Source organism: Callospermophilus lateralis, chromosome 17 (genome assembly GCF_048772815.1).
Source record: "Callospermophilus lateralis isolate mCalLat2 chromosome 17, mCalLat2.hap1, whole genome shotgun sequence".
Lineage (NCBI taxonomy): Eukaryota > Metazoa > Chordata > Mammalia > Rodentia > Sciuridae > Callospermophilus > Callospermophilus lateralis.
In genome coordinates, this window is record NC_135321.1 from 8,339,258 (window position 1) to 8,357,708 (window position 18,451).

The following is an 18,451-nucleotide window of genomic DNA, read 5'->3' on the forward strand; positions in this document are numbered from 1 at the left end:
TCGCAACCCTGTCCACGTGAAGCTTACCTTGGCACAACACTCTCCTGACCTTCATCTCTAGCTGCCTCTTCCCACCTCCTTTGTGGTGTCCATTCTCCTCCCACCCTTTGTTAGACATCAGGTAGGTTCTCAGATAAACATATACGCATTCTCTCTCTGGTTAGTGTCAAACATGCTCATGGTTTCAATTACCATCTCTCTTTCAGATGACTTCTCAATATCTGTCTTTGGGCCCAATCATCTTCTGAGTCTCCAATACTCATTCACTAGCACATTGTGCCCCTGCACTAGAAAATATCACAGATACGGAACCAACATGTTAAATCTGAAGTCATCATCATGCCGTGGGCCTACTATGTTATACCAATAAATACCAACAGAGCTTATAGATGACTAAACAAAAATCCTGGAAGTCACCATGACTCCTGTTCTACACCCCTCCAATACCAGTTCCTTGTGATCCTCATCAATAACTTCGCCATTCTTCTCTCTTCTCACTGCCACCACCCTGGTTCAAGCACATAATCGTTTCCGGATCATTGCAATGTCCTCTTAAATCTCTTCTCTTCTCCCAAACTTGCTCATCTTGTTGTTCAGTGAGAGATACAGTGGCCTCCATCCAGTTCACATACTACTTGAAACGCAGAAGATTTCTAATCCTCTGGTCAACTCTCTCCTTCTCAAGCTTCTCTTATTTTCCAGAACGAAGCTTTCGTGTATTTTTTTTTTAATCTCTTGCTTATATCATGCACTGATCCCTTCTTTTTGTCTTCTCTCCTCGGTGTTGGAATACCTCCAAAGAACCATCGGTGGTTCTGTTCTTATTCCATATCTTTTGTCAGGGTTATCACATCTATTTTTGAGGCTTTCTTTTATCATATATATCATTGTAGATTGCATTGTGAACTCCAAAAAGATGTGCTAAAATCCTACCCAATGCCATCGATATGACCTACTTAGAAGTAGTATCTTTACAAATGTAATCAAGTTAAGCCATGCAGGATGGGGCCAGGGCTAATCCAATGTCTAGCTCCTTGTAAAAAGAGGGGCATTTGTACCCACACAGTGGGGGAATGCCATGGCAAGACAGAAGCAAAGATTGGGATGATGCATCTACAAGCTAAGGACTGCCCAAACCACCATCAGCTAGGAAAAGAGAAGAATGGTCTCTCCTCAGGCCCTCAGAGAGAGCACAGGTCTGGGTGCATCTCCATTTTGGACTCCTAGCCTCCAGAACTGTGAGACAAGAACTGCCCCTTGTTTTAAATTACAAGTTTGTATAATTGGTTACAGCAGCCCTAGAAAACTAATATACATAAAATTCCAAATATACAAGATATCCCCATAATAGTGCCTCAGCCTTCAGATCTGTACTTCCAACAGTCTAATGAAATATTCACTAGGAACCAGTTAAATCTCAGTTACACCAAATCTCTTGTATTTCTTCCAAAAACTTCCACTCTATTTCCATCTTAAGATCATTTTGTTATCCCTGAGTCCTTATACTACTTTGCCTCTCAAATTTAGTAACTCAGCTTTGTACTAAAACTTGAACCATCAGTTTATGTCTCTGTCTCTGCTTCGTCTTCTTCTGTCTTTGCAGTACCTGCACCAGTCAGGATTTTGTCTCACTATAATTTTTTACAGGAGGTTCCTAAATTACCATCTAGTGAACTCTGACTGTGAATGGGGGCACTGTCTCACTTGCAGTTTTCTCAATTGAAGGATCATGTTTTCTCACACAGCCCCACCTCCCTTGGGGCCAGATAGTGGAGTGGGTGTCCTGCTTCACAGTTACTGCTAGGTCTGGCTCTCAGGTTCTTTGTTCACTGGTAGCATGGTTCTTACCACTATCAAGGAGAGGTAATCCAGGGTCTCCATCCTAGCTCAAAGGGTGCATTGAAACCATGATCCGTAATCTACATGCACGCGCACGCGCACGCGCACGCACACACACACACACACACACCCCACTTGCATTACCTGAACATTCCATCTCACCTAACATTCGCCAGGAATATAAGAAAAAATGGGGAAAAAAGCATGGGGAAATGAAGTCTTGGACTTTTCATAATTTGTTTTCAATGTCTTAAGGCACGTAGCACACATCAGTGAGGATTGATTTTTATTCTTCTTGAACAGATTCTAATTTTATTCCATACACTAGGCCTTCCCTGTGGATTCTGTTATTTGCCTACCCAATATCATTTCTCCCCTTCTTTTCCAACAATAAGAATTTTATTCTTGTTTTAGTCAACAATGTGATTAATTAAAGAAATTGCAATCTAGCCTCCTGCGCAAATGCACTTGGCTGGGCAGTAAGTTTTGCCAATGAAACATAAGTGGAGATCTAATGAGCATTTTCAAAAAAACAAAACAAAACTACTCAAGATGCCAACCCAGTTCACGTCTTCTTTTTCCTTTTCTTCTTCCTGTCCTGAGAGGTCAGCAGGCTGACGGTGGAGAAGCCACTGCTGAATGATGGTGCTGTCCTGGGCCCCTGATTCCTGTGGAAGACACAGAGTGAGAAGAGCAGAAGGAGCCGGGCTGGCACAGCTCTCAGTGTTGCGGGGAAAGGTGGTCACCTGGCTAAGACACTGTCGGGTTTCTCCTGGGGCCTTCTTACTGAGTCAGGAGCTGCTTCAAGCTGAGGGAAAGTGGTAATGGTCTCTGCTGGAGAAGCAATGGGAAATAACTATTCATCAAAAATGATTTTATTCCTGGTCATTATCCCCTAACTGGGAGGTCCAGAAGAAAGCATAAAATTGAAAACTCATACTGCAACCTCCACCCAGATACACATCCATCTCTTACCCTGCTGTGAGGCATTTCCTCGTTCCCATGACTCAGGGTTGATGCCAAAGCTCTGCACTTAGTTACATGCTTTGCCTCAGAGACCATAAATTTCCTAAGGAGGTAATATTGTATTTGTCTTTGGGTCTTTTGAAAATAGACAAGTTAGTCAATGGACAAATGGCTGAGAGTACAAATGGTAAATGAGTTGATGAATGAATGCTCTATGAGTGCATTGAAGAAAATAAAAATAAGGAGAATATCTGAGAATTGGAGAAGTTGTAGAGAAAATAAATTAGAAAAAAAACATGCCCTTATAACAGTGAAAAGGTCCATGTTGATGTTTAAATTTTTCCTACCATTTCTTCCGGCTTTTACAAATTAAAAGAATTAATAGGGCCAACATCATGCATATGTGCTTCTCCCAGACAACTTTTAAAAAATAGAAATACTAACCAAGTAAGACACATAGAATTTTCTGTGGACCTTAGTAACTATTTAAACCAAGCCATACTTTTAAATTTTAAGTGCCACAATTTTAATGGTTTTAACAGTATTCGAAACGTTACAGTGTCAGGAAACGTGACAGTGTCAGTAACTGAAAATTTCTTGTAAGGAAGTCAATTGTGATTTTGACTGAGAATCGGTAGGTGGTTTAGAATTGTGATTAGAAACACACATTTACAAAATTCACAAAATTCCTAAGCCACAGCTCTGATGTTACAAAGTTGCCTTTGTTAATCAAGCGGGTGGACTGGGAGGTCATGGTCATCTATTAAGCTAACTAACCTGTCCCCACCCTCCTACATCAACCTCATAAACAAACCCAAAAGACAGTATGTGAGTCTGCTGTGACAAATAGAAAATAACATTTTTAACTCTCTTACTATTTTAAAAATGGAGATTATTGTCTCTCGGTTGCTTTACATTCAATATATATTCTCAATAAGAATGTGAGGCTTTAGCATTAAGTCACTTATAGTTCTATTTTGTCAAAGGAAATGTTAAGAAAAAAAATGAGTCATGAATCTGATTTATAAAATCTAATACATTGAAAAGAGATGACGCCAGACAGACCTGAGCTGGCGTCTAGTGGAGTGTGCTCCCAGCAACATCTCTGAGCCTCATGCCTTCATTTATGAGGTGGGTGTTAGACAGATTGTAAAGGTTAAGAGATGACAGACATAAAGTGCTGCAAAAGGTACTTAACATATGAATGAATGAAAGCTACCATCAGTAGTAATTATTATTATGCCGTCCTAAACTACATTATCTATAAGGTAGTCTAAAGCAAAATTTTACATACTACATATAAATGCTAAATAAATGTAGGCATGGTTTAGTTTGATGGCTTAACATATTGCTGCCAATAAGTGATAGTTTCATGGTTGTGGTCTTGTTCTGGCACCCAACACTTAGGATCTGACCAAGACAATTAGGGACATTACTTATAATAAAATCCATGCATTTGTGATTGTGAGACTCTGAACATTTCAGGAATGTTCCTTGGAAGATCTAATCACAAAAAAGTGACCCCAAAACAAACATTTTCCTTTAAAATCATCAGATATACTTCATATATATATATATATATATATATATATATATATATATATATGTCATTAAAATTTTAGCCATAGAATTTTGCTTGAACTCAGCAGAAGTAAATGGTTAACTTAATTATTTGGTTGATAGTAGGACATACTCTGCATTTTAGAAGGAGTTCTGGATTTGTCACTGTTGACACTTGTTGGGGAGCGTGGTGGGGGGTGGGCTATGTTGTAGACTATGGGGTGCTTAGCAGCTTCCCTGGCCCCTACTCACTGCAGTAGCACTCCAGTTGTGACAACCACACCGATTTCCAGACTTTGCCCAGGTCCCCTTAGGAATAAAATAACTGTTGATCAAGATTCACTGTTTAGTGATGGAGAGTTGTCGAAAGATGAGACTCAGCCAGGCTTAGCTCTGCTGCTGGCAGATGACAGATCTGTGGCCTTGGGTAAAGTGACTCCATGCTCCTAATCTTATTTTCCACATATATATAGTTCAGGAAATTCAATAATCTTGAAAGTCTATCTTACTAAAAATTGAAGCACTCTAATATCTCTTTCCACCCCCTCATTCTCTCTCTCTCTTTCTCCCTCACATATTTCAAACATAGTCATTCACGTAGACATGCATTATGGTATCAAATGTATAAGGAATAAAAATGAAAAAAAAAGATACAAAATCTACTATTAAGTGGAGTCAGAGTGTTGTAATTATTTTGTAAGTAACTTCAACTCCAGGATTACCATGTACACAGAAACAAACAAATAAAAAAAAGGTTTGTTCTGAATAAGTCTACATCAACATTGTTTAGCACTATTTTATCTCAGAATACAATTCAACATCCTTTATATTGATGAAAAGTGCTCTTTTGCTATATATAATTACAATTTAACTTAGCCTCGCTAAGAAGACTGTTCATACACTTAAAATGTAGAATATAATTTTAAGAAAAAATAATTTTTCTATTAATTTAGAAAACATCTTTTTGAGCAGAATAAAAATGTACAGTTTCATTGAAATCTTAGAAGGACAAATATTTAATATGTGAAAATCAGGCCTATAAATAATATTAAACAACTTTCCAAAATAATTTAATAATGGTAAAATATTTGGTAGTATAGTATTAACCAGGACTACACCTATTTCTTCAATTAGAAATTATCTTTTGTTTTTATTTGAAACCAGAGAAGATTTAACTTTCTGGTTGAATGCTAAAAATTGTCAACACACAACTACAATAAAGCCAGCTTTGGTGTTAACAATTTCTCTTCTGTTGATGTCCCAGAGCCCTCAAAAATACCTCAATTACTATTCTATTTGTAATATCTCTCACATCTTAAAATTAAAGTTATTGTATATTATCACTTAAATTAAGATAATTTATAGGATTTAGTGATACTTGATATTATTATAAAAACTTTCAAAATGTATAAAGTGGGAAAACCAATTCATTTTTCTTCTATTTAAACTCCAAATCATTACATAAGCAATACTCAGATAAGTTGTTGGCAATTTGAAAAATAACAAAATAATAATCATACATTAATATTTTGGCAGTATAAGGCCGGAATTAATCTTTATTAAACAAAAACATATTTCAGAATTTTTTATAAAGTAATGAAGCATTTTCTCTAAGAGTCAATAAAAAAAGCATATATTACACAGAAGTCATTTATGTCTGAAGTGAAAGTTCTCCCACTAAGGAACCTTGGATACCTGCCTACTTGGAAACTCTCCCCACATCTAATTTCCTCCAACAATGGCCCTTGGAGGTCATCCACAGAACCCAGACTCCATGGGATCACTTAGGAAAACAACTAACACAATAAAAGCATTACTTTACAGATGAAGAATCTTGACTTCAGCAAGGAAAAATATATGTCCAGGTTTCTTTTGGTCTATGTACTCATTAGCCTTTTATCAATTATCTGGAAATTAAAATATACCTTTGTCTAAAGATAATATATATTACATAAGTCAGAGATATTTATTGTAAAGAGAACATAAATAAGCACAAAGAAGATTGCCACCCATTGCCTCCATGGTCAGCGAAGTCTGGCAGGCATTACTATACTTTTAAGGGCATCATTAGTGAATGATACAGATGATACATAGATAATCATGCTTATCTGTGGATACTATGTCCAAGTTGCACTAATCTGAGTGTGTTATCCTGTGTGCTTAAAGACTTTACTGATGTCCTAGGCTTTTTCCTTCATGCTTGGTAAGGCATGTGTCCCAGCAGCCCTTTCACCTGGTGTGATAGCCATCACGTCATTGTCTGACACCCATCCAGGTCTTTTTAAAACATGTTACAACAGAGAACAGAAACGTTGACATAGAACTGTGAACAGAGTAGTCACTGTAAGTGTGTGCAAAATGATTCTGATCCAGGTAGCATCAGTTAAGTGGTGCAGTAGGGAAACCTGCAGCCGAGAAAAAATAAAAAACTTGTAAAACTTGTCAGAATCTCTGTGGGCACTCTCCAAAAAAGTTATACAAATGGTAATATGTATGTGAAAAGATGCATAGCATCATTAGATATTAGGAAGTGCAAAATGACAGATATTAGGAAGCAAAAATGGCACATTATTTTAGACTTAGTATTATGACTTTAATTAAAATGATATAAGAAAAAGTGTTGATTAAAAAAAAAGTGTTGATGAGGATGAGGGAGAAATGGAAGTTTCATATGCCACTGAGACTAATACAAAATGGACAGCTCCTTTAGAAAGTAATCTGGCAGTTCTTCAAAACAGTACACCGGACCTGTTGAAATTTAATTTAAAAAGGAGACATATCCCCATAAACGATGATGGAATGAAATTCAACAATAAAGGTCAATGAAGTGCTTATAATATGCTACAACATTGAAGAGACTCTAAAACGTGATGATTAGTGAAAGAAGCCAGTCAAAACACGACAACATGCTGTAGGAATCCATTTGCAGGAAGTTATATTTTTATGAAATGTCCAAAGTGGGCAAGGTGTATAAACACAGAAAGATGAGTGCCTCCACTGAAGTTGGGGGGAAACGGAGAGTAACTGCTCATGGGTGCAGTGTAAATGCCATGATTAAATCATACTCTTTAAATAAAGTGGACTATATGCCATTGTGAGTTATAGCTCCATGAAACTAACTTATTTTTTTTTAAAGTCAGCCCATATGTGAGGCAGCGAGCTTGCCTAAGATTTATCAGAGCTCCTTAAAATCAAGAGCAAGGCCTGGGAAATAACTAATATAACTTATCTCTGTAAAACAGCTCTCCTTTACTGCCTTTTCCTTCCCTCACTGCATGACATTTCGCTACTCTATTGTAGTGGTCTCCACACATTTCTGACTACAGAGCCATCGGCAAATTACATTGAGTATAAACCTGTAATATACGATGTATATACATACATACATACATACATACACACACCCATACAAATGTCTTCATTCATAAAAATATATTCATGAATTATTGTGCCAATATGTGCTATATATTATTGAACTATGAAAGAGCAAATTTGTTATTTTGTCTACAGTTTCTGATTACTTCAGCAATCCAGGCACACTGTCTGGGAAGAAATGCAATTCCCAGCATATCCTGCTGCTAGACACCCCATCATCACCCTCCCTCATAATCCTTCTGTGACAGGACTGTGTGTGTCTTGACATCAGGTCCAGGGCCATCACCCACCTGTATAAAGACACAAACGTGCAGAATTACTGCCACAGTAAGTTTTCTGTTATGGTCACAGAAAAGCGCCTGAGGATGGCTGTCCAGTTCTCCCGGTGGCATGTGTCATTAAATAGGAGCACATTAAATGTCTTCTCACTATCATTCAGAGTAACCTCTACCCAATTTGAGGACAAGCCAGGTGCTGAGGGCTCATCTTTCACATACACACACCATCTTCCTTAAAATTGTTTTCTGTTCTTGGAATTCTGGCACTGGGTTTTCTCAGTTTTTGTTTTTGTATTTCTTTAACTTTTCTCCTTTTCATCATTGTAGTGAGAAATTTGGAAAGGATGAGTTAGTTGAAGGCTAGAGCAGGAAATCATTTTGATCAAAAGTCATCACGGTTTCTTCATAGCTCTTCTTCCCCAGCTCTGGGAATCCCTCCAGAGCAGTTCCCAGCCCTCTTCGCCTCCTTCTCCCCAGTTCCCAGCACTTTAGCCTGAGAAGTACTTGGTTTTCAATGAACACATTTTGAATAAGTGTGTAAGTTAGTTACTCAATCAGTGATGCATCAGAGATTTGGTATTTTTCAGCATAAACATAAACACATGTCAATTAGATGTGCAACTTGGGGAGAATGTTCACAAATCAATGTGCCTTGGTCTGTGCTTGTTACTTATTAAAAAAAAAAAAAAAAGTCCTGATAGACAATCAGCATTGTCTGGTGAGAGGGCAAACTCAAAGTGGGTGCTTACTACATTAACTCTTGGCAGATACTCAATTAGAAGTATTGTTAGAGGTAAAATAAACCATTCCTGGCAATTAGATTCCTCCCAAAATGGTAAATATCCAATATGAATTCATAAATAGAATATAGATTGATGAAAAGGAAGTAACAAATCTTAGAAAAATCTAGATGATGTTATATTTGGAAAATTAATCAAGAAACTTCCTTTGTTGGCAAGTGAAGATTTTGGCCCTGTAACCAGAAACTTTGACCATTAATTGAAAGAAATATGCTTTGACAGTTAGACTACAAAGAGGGAAAAGGTCCACCACCTACACGATTTCCAAGTACATCAAACTGTCGTAGGAAGTTATTCTTCTATTAGATAAAAGGGCCAGTCTTATGTTTGCTATTTCGTGCCTGAAAGTGCTACCTCACTTATCAGATTTATGGATTAGTGGTTTAATTAACACCCTGGTGTAAGCGCTATGGCTTCTGAACTAATTTCTAATCTAGTACCTCTACCCTGTCAGCAAGTAAGACCTTGATAATGAGAATCTATCTTTAAAAGATGGAAGGAAGTTTTCCATTGAATTCATTACAATATGCTTGTCAAACTTGTTTTTTTTTTTCTTTTTTCCCTTGAGAATCAAACAAATGCAACAACTACTTTGATATATTTAGGAAACTGTTCTTAGTGTCTTTCTGTTGTTTATTCATTTGCTACTAGGCAAAGAACTCTTTGACTTATTCTAATGTTATACATTTGAGGCATATGACATTGTGAGCTCTTTAATTTGAATATTTTATTATTGATAGCAACTTTAAAATCCTCTCTACCATAGAACAACTTTATTTTTTTCAGCAGCATAACAATCTAAAGACTTCCTTGGGGCCCTTCCAATGATAAACTTTTAACTAGCAGAGTAAAAAAGAAACAATATTTTGCAGAACTGTGGGAAAAAATGAGAAGTATTAGGCCAAGCAGGAAGTCACATTAGAAATCAAGGAGGAAAGCGGTTGTGAAGGCTGTTTTATTGTGAGAGAATGTCTCTACAATTGGGAACTTTGGTCCTCTGTTTGGGGATGGCTCAGGGCATAGGCAGGAAGGAGACCCTGACAGGTGTGGCTCTGGTTCCTTGACTCTCACTCACATAAACCTGAGTCCAAACAGCTGTGACTTCAGCAGAGAAGTCAACCACAGTCTCCAGCCTATTGAACTGCCCCACACAAAAGCCAGAACGAACCTCTCAGTCTGACATCCAGTTAATAAGAAATACAGAGAAGAAGGAAAAAGTCACACTTACTAACATTAATAACTAATTTCCAAAGGAAAAGAGGAATCTGTGGATTAAAATAGACTTAAAATGCAGACTAGCCAAGTGCAAAGCATGGATCTTATGTAAAGCTCATTCTAAATAAACAATTAAAATGATCTCACATATAATAAAAGGAATTTAGCACTAACAAAATTAGACATATTCTTTTAGCATTTTAAGCAGCAGCAATGCCAGTATGCCAAAGTTAAACTGGTGAAAGCAGAAAAGGACATGTAACAAAATCATTAATTAGAAAAATAATTGAAAAAACATGTTTAAATCAGCACAAATATCTGTCAATCTTAAAATGGATGAAATGCATAGTTAAATATAGACACAAAAATGTAATTTATCCAGTTGTAAAAAGGAATGAGGGGTATTCCCATACATGGCTATAAAGTGATATCTATAATGGAGAGTGAAGAAGCCAAGGAAAACATAATAAAAAGTGTATCATCTTACAATGCATTTAAGAAAGGCAAAACATGCATATGTAGCTATGTATGTATCATGTACTTAATGTGTTTTTGTATAATGTATTAAACTATAATATTTCAAACAACAACTAAGAGTGGTATGAATTATATCATCAATATGTATGGAAAAGTTAAGAATAAACTGTATATTTCAAAATGGCAACTATCAGGATAATTGGGTAGAAAGCACAGGATAAAAAAGTTAAATCAAATATACCTTGCTTGTAGGATCAATTTTGAGCCCATGTGAAATTAAGTTAAAAAGGAATCAATCTCTACAATTCTAGACAAAATAAAATAAATGAACTCACATGTACATTCAATAAGTTGTCATGACCACAAAATGACCAATGATTCAAGTTATTTATATCATGGAAATTTGACAAAAATAAGTGCAAAAATCAAACTTTCCAGCAGTCATATTGTTGATGGCAGCATGGATATTGTTATTCTGAGACTATTGTGTCCATATATGAAACAATATATGGACAGTATATAAAACAAATGAAAAATTACGTGATATGCGATATACTAATATGATTCTGGTGTCACTCAGCATAAGGGTCTGCCACATGGATAAAAGAGGTACTGAAAAGATTAAAGAGGTTAGGAGAAAGCTTAGTCCTGATTTTAAATAGAATATGAGTGAGAATCCATTATTTTGTATAGAAACATAAAATTACACGTACAACTACACAAATATATTATACATACACATACACATCCTAGCTTTATTAAATAAAAAAGCCAAGGAACAATGTTAAGCCCAGTAACAAATACTATTCCTCACTCCCAAAATATGATCCTCCAATACTATTTCCAACTCAAAATTAGTCTTATTAATAGAACAGAGTAATTTAAACATCAGAAAAATAATAATTTTAATGGTATCTATAAGAGAATGCTAGTGATCTGCCCACCAATTTCTAGTGTTGTTTTTATGTTGTCTCTTATCAGATTTAATGATATCATGATCACTTTTATTTGTTGCTTTAACAAATAATGGATAACCTTCAAAGAAAAAGTGTAAATATTTTTAAATGTAATGTTTACTCTCTTAAGCAAGAGAAAAATTTCAATTTGTGGCAAAATTTGTGACTTAGTTATAGCTATAGAAGGAATTACGGTGTTATCCTTGTTTTTATTTTTCAAAAAAAGAGATGAATGTTCAAAGAAGGAACTATCTAGTCAAAATTAAGTGTAGTACCAAATATGAGAGAGAGAGAGAGAGACAGAGAGAGAGAGAGAGAGAGAGAGAGAATTCCTTGCATCCTATCGGATCACAATGGAGTGAAATTAGAAATAAATGACAAAAGATAAAACAGAAACCACTCTGATACCTGGTTTCTAACTAATGCATTTTGGTGAATGGATAGCAAAAGAAATCAGGAAAATAATTTTAAAGTCTTCTAAACAAATGAGAATAGTGATATGAATCAAAATCTCTGGGAGAGTATAAGGACAGTTCTAAGAGGAAATTTTATAGCACTGAGTTCATACATTTAAAAAAATACAGGGGCTGGGAGTTGTGGCTCAGTGGTAGAGAACTCACCTAACGTGTAAGGCACTGGGTTCAATTCTCAGCACTACATAAAAAATAAAAAAATAAACAAAATAAAGGTATTGTGTCCATCTACAACTAAAAAAGTTAAAAAATATATATAAATAAGCCATATAAAATCTAACATTATGCCTCAAGTCCCTAGAAAAACAAATCAAAATCAAGGTTGGTAGAAGACAGAAAATATTAAAATTGATGAAATAGAGAATAAAAAAATACAAAAGATCAATAAAAAGTTCATTTTTTGAAAGGGTAAGCAAAATTGCTAAACTCCTCAATAACTTCACAAATACTTGGGAATTAATCTAAGGAAAGATACCAAGGATCTCTATAATGAAAACTATAGAACACTAACGGCAGAAATTGAAGCTCTTGGAAGTTGGAAAGAAATCCCATATTCTTGGATAGGCAGGATTAAAATTGCTAAAATGATCATACTACCAAAAACATTATAGAGATTCAATGAAATTCCCATCAAAATATCAATGCCATTCTTCACAGAGAACTATAAAATGTATTTGGAAATACGAGAGACTGAGAATAGCCAAAGCAACCCTGCACAAAAAGAGTGATGCTGGAGGCATCGTAATACCAAACCTTAAAGTGTATCACAGGTTGACACTAACAAAAAGAGCATGGCATTGGCACCAAAATAGACATGAAAACAAACGGAAGAAAATAGAAGACACAAAGATAAACTCACATAAATACAATTATCTTATACTAGACAAAGGTGCCAAAAACTTTGATTAAATCAATCTAACCTAACTTTCCTATGTACGAATGTGAGTATACCACAGTGACTCTCACCACATACAACCACAAGACAGTAACGAAGGAAAAAAATGTCTACAAGCAAATAGCAGAAAGATCAGGAGAGCAGAGGGATGGGAGGAAAAGGAAAAATACTGTGGATGAAATTTGAGCAAATTATATTCCATCCTTTTAAAAAATTATGTCAAAATGAATTCTAAAGTTATGTATAACTAGAAAGAAACTATGAAAACATCTAAGAAAAATACCCCTAGTTGTTTGTTGAATTAATATAAAAACAGATTTTTGTCCCAATGGGAGACTGAAAAAGCAGCTCAACGATTATTTGAAAGACCTATAAGAGTTCATAACTTGATAATTTATGGAATAAAAATACAGTAACTATTCTGGTGGAAATACGAGCAAAATTTATGGAGGGAATATGAACTGTCACAATGGAATTTACAACAAAGAATTCCCAAAGGGAAGACCTTAGTCTCATCCATTTTCCATGCATAACAGAGTTCTAAGCTCTCAGTAAAATTATAAATTGAGCAAAAGCTAACATCATTGAACAATACTTGTTGCCTATCAAAACATTCTCCTGATAATTTTAACCTAAGTAAAATATTTTTGTGTTTTGCACATTTCAATATAATTGGACAAACTCCAAACTTCTTTAAGGCAAGACATTTCTTTACAGCATCACTCCCCTGTGTGTATCTTAATAACTTTTCTACACAAACATTACATCCTTTATTACTTAATGTTCTTTAGTATTTTTGTGCTGTGAATCAACATGTGTGACTGCAAAGTAACTTTCCAGGATGGCTCTGACAACAGTATCAATGATGTATTTCACAATTGTTAGAATATTTCAATGAATAATCTACAATAAATTAATGCTTCTATGTCAACTAGAAATTTATGTTATGCAGATGTATAAATTTATTAAGAGATATAAAACATTTTAATACTTAAGGAATAGAAGTGTCAGAATAAAGAATTATAAATGTGGCTGTGTCACTGTAGTATGCTGATACTAAGTCCTTTAGGTATAAACCAAGGAGTGGGATAACTGGATCAAATGGTGGTTCCATTCCAAGTTTTCTGAGGCACCTCCATACTACATTCCATAATGATTGCATCAATTTGCAGTTCCACCAGTAGTGTATGAGTATTCTTTTTCACCATATTCTCACCTACATTTATCGATGCTTATATTCTTGATAATTGCCATTATGATTGGAGTGAGATGAGATCTTAGAGTAGTTTTGATCTGCATTTCTCTAATTGTTACATATTTTGAATAGTTTTTCATATATTTATTAATTGCATGTATTTCTTCTGTGAAGTGTCTGTTCGGTTCTTTAGCCTATTTAATGATTGGGTTATTTGTTTTTTGGATGTTAAGCTTTTTGAGTTCTTTATATACCCTAGAGATTAATGCTTTATCAGAGGTGCATGCAGTAAAGATTTTCTCCCATTCTGTAGGCTCTCTCTACATGTTTTTGATTGTTTCCTTTGCTGAGAAGAAGGTTTTTCGTTTGAATTCATCCCATTTATTGATTCTTGATTTTACTTCTCGCACTTTAGAAGTCTTGTTAAGGAAGTCAGCTCCTAAGCCGACATGGTGGAGAGTTGGACCTTCTTTTTCTTCTATTAGGCACAGAGTCTCTGTTCTAGTGCCTATGCCTGTGATCCATTTTGAGTTGAGTTTTGTGCAGGGTGAAATGAGAGATAGGAATTATACTTCATTTTTTTAATACATGGATTTCCAGTTTTCCTAGCACCATTTGTTGAAGAGGCTATCTTTTCTCCAATGAATGTTTTTGGTGCCTTTGTCTAGTATGAAATAACTATTTATGTGGGTTTGTCTCCATGTCTTCTATTCTATGCCATTGGTCTACATGTCTGTTTTGGTGCCAATACCATGCCCTTTTTGTTACTCTGGCTCTGTAGTATAGTTTAAATTGTGGTATTGTAATGCTTTAGGCTTCTCTTTTCTTGCTAAGGATTACTTTGGCTATTCTGGGCCTCTTGTTTTTCCAGATGAATTTCTTGATTGCTTTTTCTATTTCTATGAAGAATGTCATTGGAATTTTAATAGGAATTGCATTAAATCTGTATAACACTTTTGGTTATTAATTTTGACAATATTAAGTCTGCCTATCCAAGAGCATAGGAGATCTTTCTATCTTCTAAGGTTTTCTTCAATTTCTTTCTTTAATGTTCTATAGTTTTAATTGATAGATTGATTCCCCAAGTTTTTTTCCTTCCTTCCTTCCTTCCTTCCTTCCTTCCTTCCTTCCTTTCTCTCTCTCTTTCTTTCTTTCTTGAGGCTATTGTGAATGGGGCAGTTTTCCTAATTTCTCCTTAGTGAATTCATCACTGATATATAGAAATGCATTTGATTTATGGGTGTTAATTTTATATCCTGCTACTTTGCTAAATTCATTTATTAGTTCTAGAAGTTTTCTGATGGAATATTTTTGAACTTCTAAATAAAGAATCATGTAATTGGCAAATAGTGATAATTTGAGTTCTTCTTTTCCTATTTATATCATTTAATTTCTTTTATCTGTCTAATTGCTCTGACTAGAGTTTCCATGAGCACCATTTGACCCAGTTTTCCCACTCCTAAGTTTATACCTAAAGGACTTAAAAGCAGTATACTACAGTGATGAAGCCACATCAGTGTTCACAGCAGCTCAATTCACAATAATCGAACTATGGAACCAACCTAGATGCCCTTCAACAGATGAATGGATAGAAAATAATATATATATATTAAAGAAAGAAAGAAAAGAAAAATGAAATTATGGCATTTGCAGGAAAATGAAAAACCAGAAAGTTTTCTCTGATATGAGTATACTAGTTCACAGTAAGGTAGGAGTTAGGGAAATATAAAAGTATGTTGCATCAGGCAGAAGGAAGTGAATGGAGGTGAGGAAGTATGGGGGTAGAAAGGATAGTAGAATGAATTGGACATTATTATCCTATGTGCATATACGACTGCATGACCAGTGTGATTTTACATCATGTACAACCAGAAGAATGAGAAGTTATACTCCATTTATGTATGACATGTCAAAGTGCATTCTACTGTTATGTATAATTAGAACAAATGCAAAAAAAAAAAAAAAGAATAGGGACCAAAAAAATTATAAAATGTGAAAAAACCCTAAATGTTGTGCAAATATGAAAATTAGGCAAGACATCTTAGTGTTTTTCCACTCAAACATTTTAATGACAACCAACCACAAACATGCTTATATTTTAAATAATTATCCTGAACAATTAAATTTTTTTACATCTTTTGAAATCCTCATCCTTAATGATAGTCAATACGTAATATTATGGTTTGCATATTTTGTACTTGGAAAATATCTTTAATTAAAGAAAAATATATTTAGTTTGAAACAAATAAAATTATTTTAAGCATAGCTTTAAAAACCTCATTTAAGATCCAATTTACAATTAAGATACATTTATATTAGGATACTATATAGCAAGGGATTTTAGTCATTTAATTTTTCATAAAGTCTAGAGTTACATTAAATAAAAATGTTTTGAAAAAATAAAATATAGAAGATTAACTTTAAAACCTTCATTTTAAATTTTTCTTCTGTTGAAAACATATGAAGTACACTAACTTCTTGGATTCTGCAGGACCTATCAAATTAACCTTCCCTTTCCCTGGATCCCTTCCAGTGTCACTAGGATTTCATCAGCATCATTCCCACAACTTCTGGATTTCAGATTATTTACAGCTGCAGACATCCTCTAACCCTGGCAACAACGACCCGGTGTCAAATTTAGGGGAGAACTCAGCCCAATTCTTTTGTCTTGGCCTTTTTTCTTCTTCTTAATTTTGAAGAGGTAGCTTCAAGAATGAAAATTTCTTTTATAACTTTGGAATAAGTTCTTATAGCACATGATGTATTTTTTAGTGAAGGCTGAAATTTACTCATTCCTTTATTTTGTGACTTTTCTTTTGTATTCCAAACGTTTTAACATTCCTTTGCCCTTTTCAGTAATAATTTTGCTCTTTAATTTGCTTTTGCAGACTTGTACCAGTTTGCCATCTAAGTTTCTATCTCCCTGATATTCTTTCTGAAGTTTCTGTTAAACGATAGAAGTTCCTGGAGATGAGTATCATCCAGCTCTACCTAAAACAATATTCAAGCTATTCTTTTAATTAGTCTGTTAAGAATGATCAAGAAAAATCAGGGTATACTCTACTGTTCACATATCTTCTTTCCTTGGGCTAGAAAAAATTTGTTTTTAAGTCTCAATTTCCCAATGAATGAAAATATTAATATTTTGATTATTTCACTTATCAAGATATACATATGTCAATAAATCAGAAAAGACTTGTTAAATAGTTTGGCTCCAGTATATAAAATTAAGAATGAAAACTTCTGGTTTCTTAGCAGTACAGATTCTGCCAAAGACTGTAAAGTACAAAGCAAAATGGAGAATTGGCCAGAGGGTTTGTGGAGAGAGCCAAGACAGACAGTTTGGGTCAAAAAGTAAAATTTCACCCATTGTTCAAATACTAGGAGTTATTCACAGCTGTGGATAATTTGTACTCTACAAGTTCTAAGAACACAGTGCTTTGTCTTCATTGTTTGGTTCAGCGGCCCATGCTGACCAGATTTTCAGCAGTTTCCAGCTTTTCATTTCACCTCATGCTGGCAACAAGAAAAGGTTTCAATAAAATACATCCATTTTTAGTGAGCAAATCTTTGTTCTATTGAATGATACTAGATTGCATGTGAGACTCTGGAAGTTTTTGTTTTTGATCCACAAACCAGTGTGTTCAAACTTGGAGTCAAAAACTCTTGGATCTTTGGCAGAAGTCACAGGAGAATTTGATTCTGCTCCTCCTCGTTGCATTGGATTCTGCACTGAGTTATATTTATCCCTAACCTTGGAAATGGGCAGAACTGAAATAATAACATCTAAACAAAGGCTCAGTGAAACAATAATTGTGTGGGTTGGCATTTTAATTGCTGTGACCAAAAGACCTGACAAGAACAATTTAAAGGAGGAAAAGTTTATTTTGGCTCATGGTTTCAGAGCTTCAGTCGATGGTTGGCTGACTGCACCCTTCTGGGCCCTAGATGAGGTGCAATATCATGGCAGAGGCTGTGGTGGGGAAAAGCAGCTCAGAACAGCAACTAGGTTTCCAGGGATAAAATATAAACCCAAAGATACACCCCAGTGACCTAGTTCCTCCAGCCACACCCTACCTACCTACATTTAGCACTCAATTAATCCATATCCATGGATTAATACACTGATTAGGTCATACCTCTAATAATCTAGTCATTTTACCTCTGAAAATTCTTGCATTGTCTCACACATGAGTTTTTGAGGGATACCTCATATCTAAACCATAACAATATTTCTACCACCATATAAAACAGAGAAACCTATTTATCTAAAGGTAAGCTGACCAGACATTAAGAATTTAGCTACTTAAAAATTCTTATTTCCAAAAGACATGCCTGTGTTTGTGTGTGTGCACTCTTGAATGCTTATGTTTCAAGCTACAACTCATCCATGCAGAAATGACAACGTCTCTCTTAGGAGTA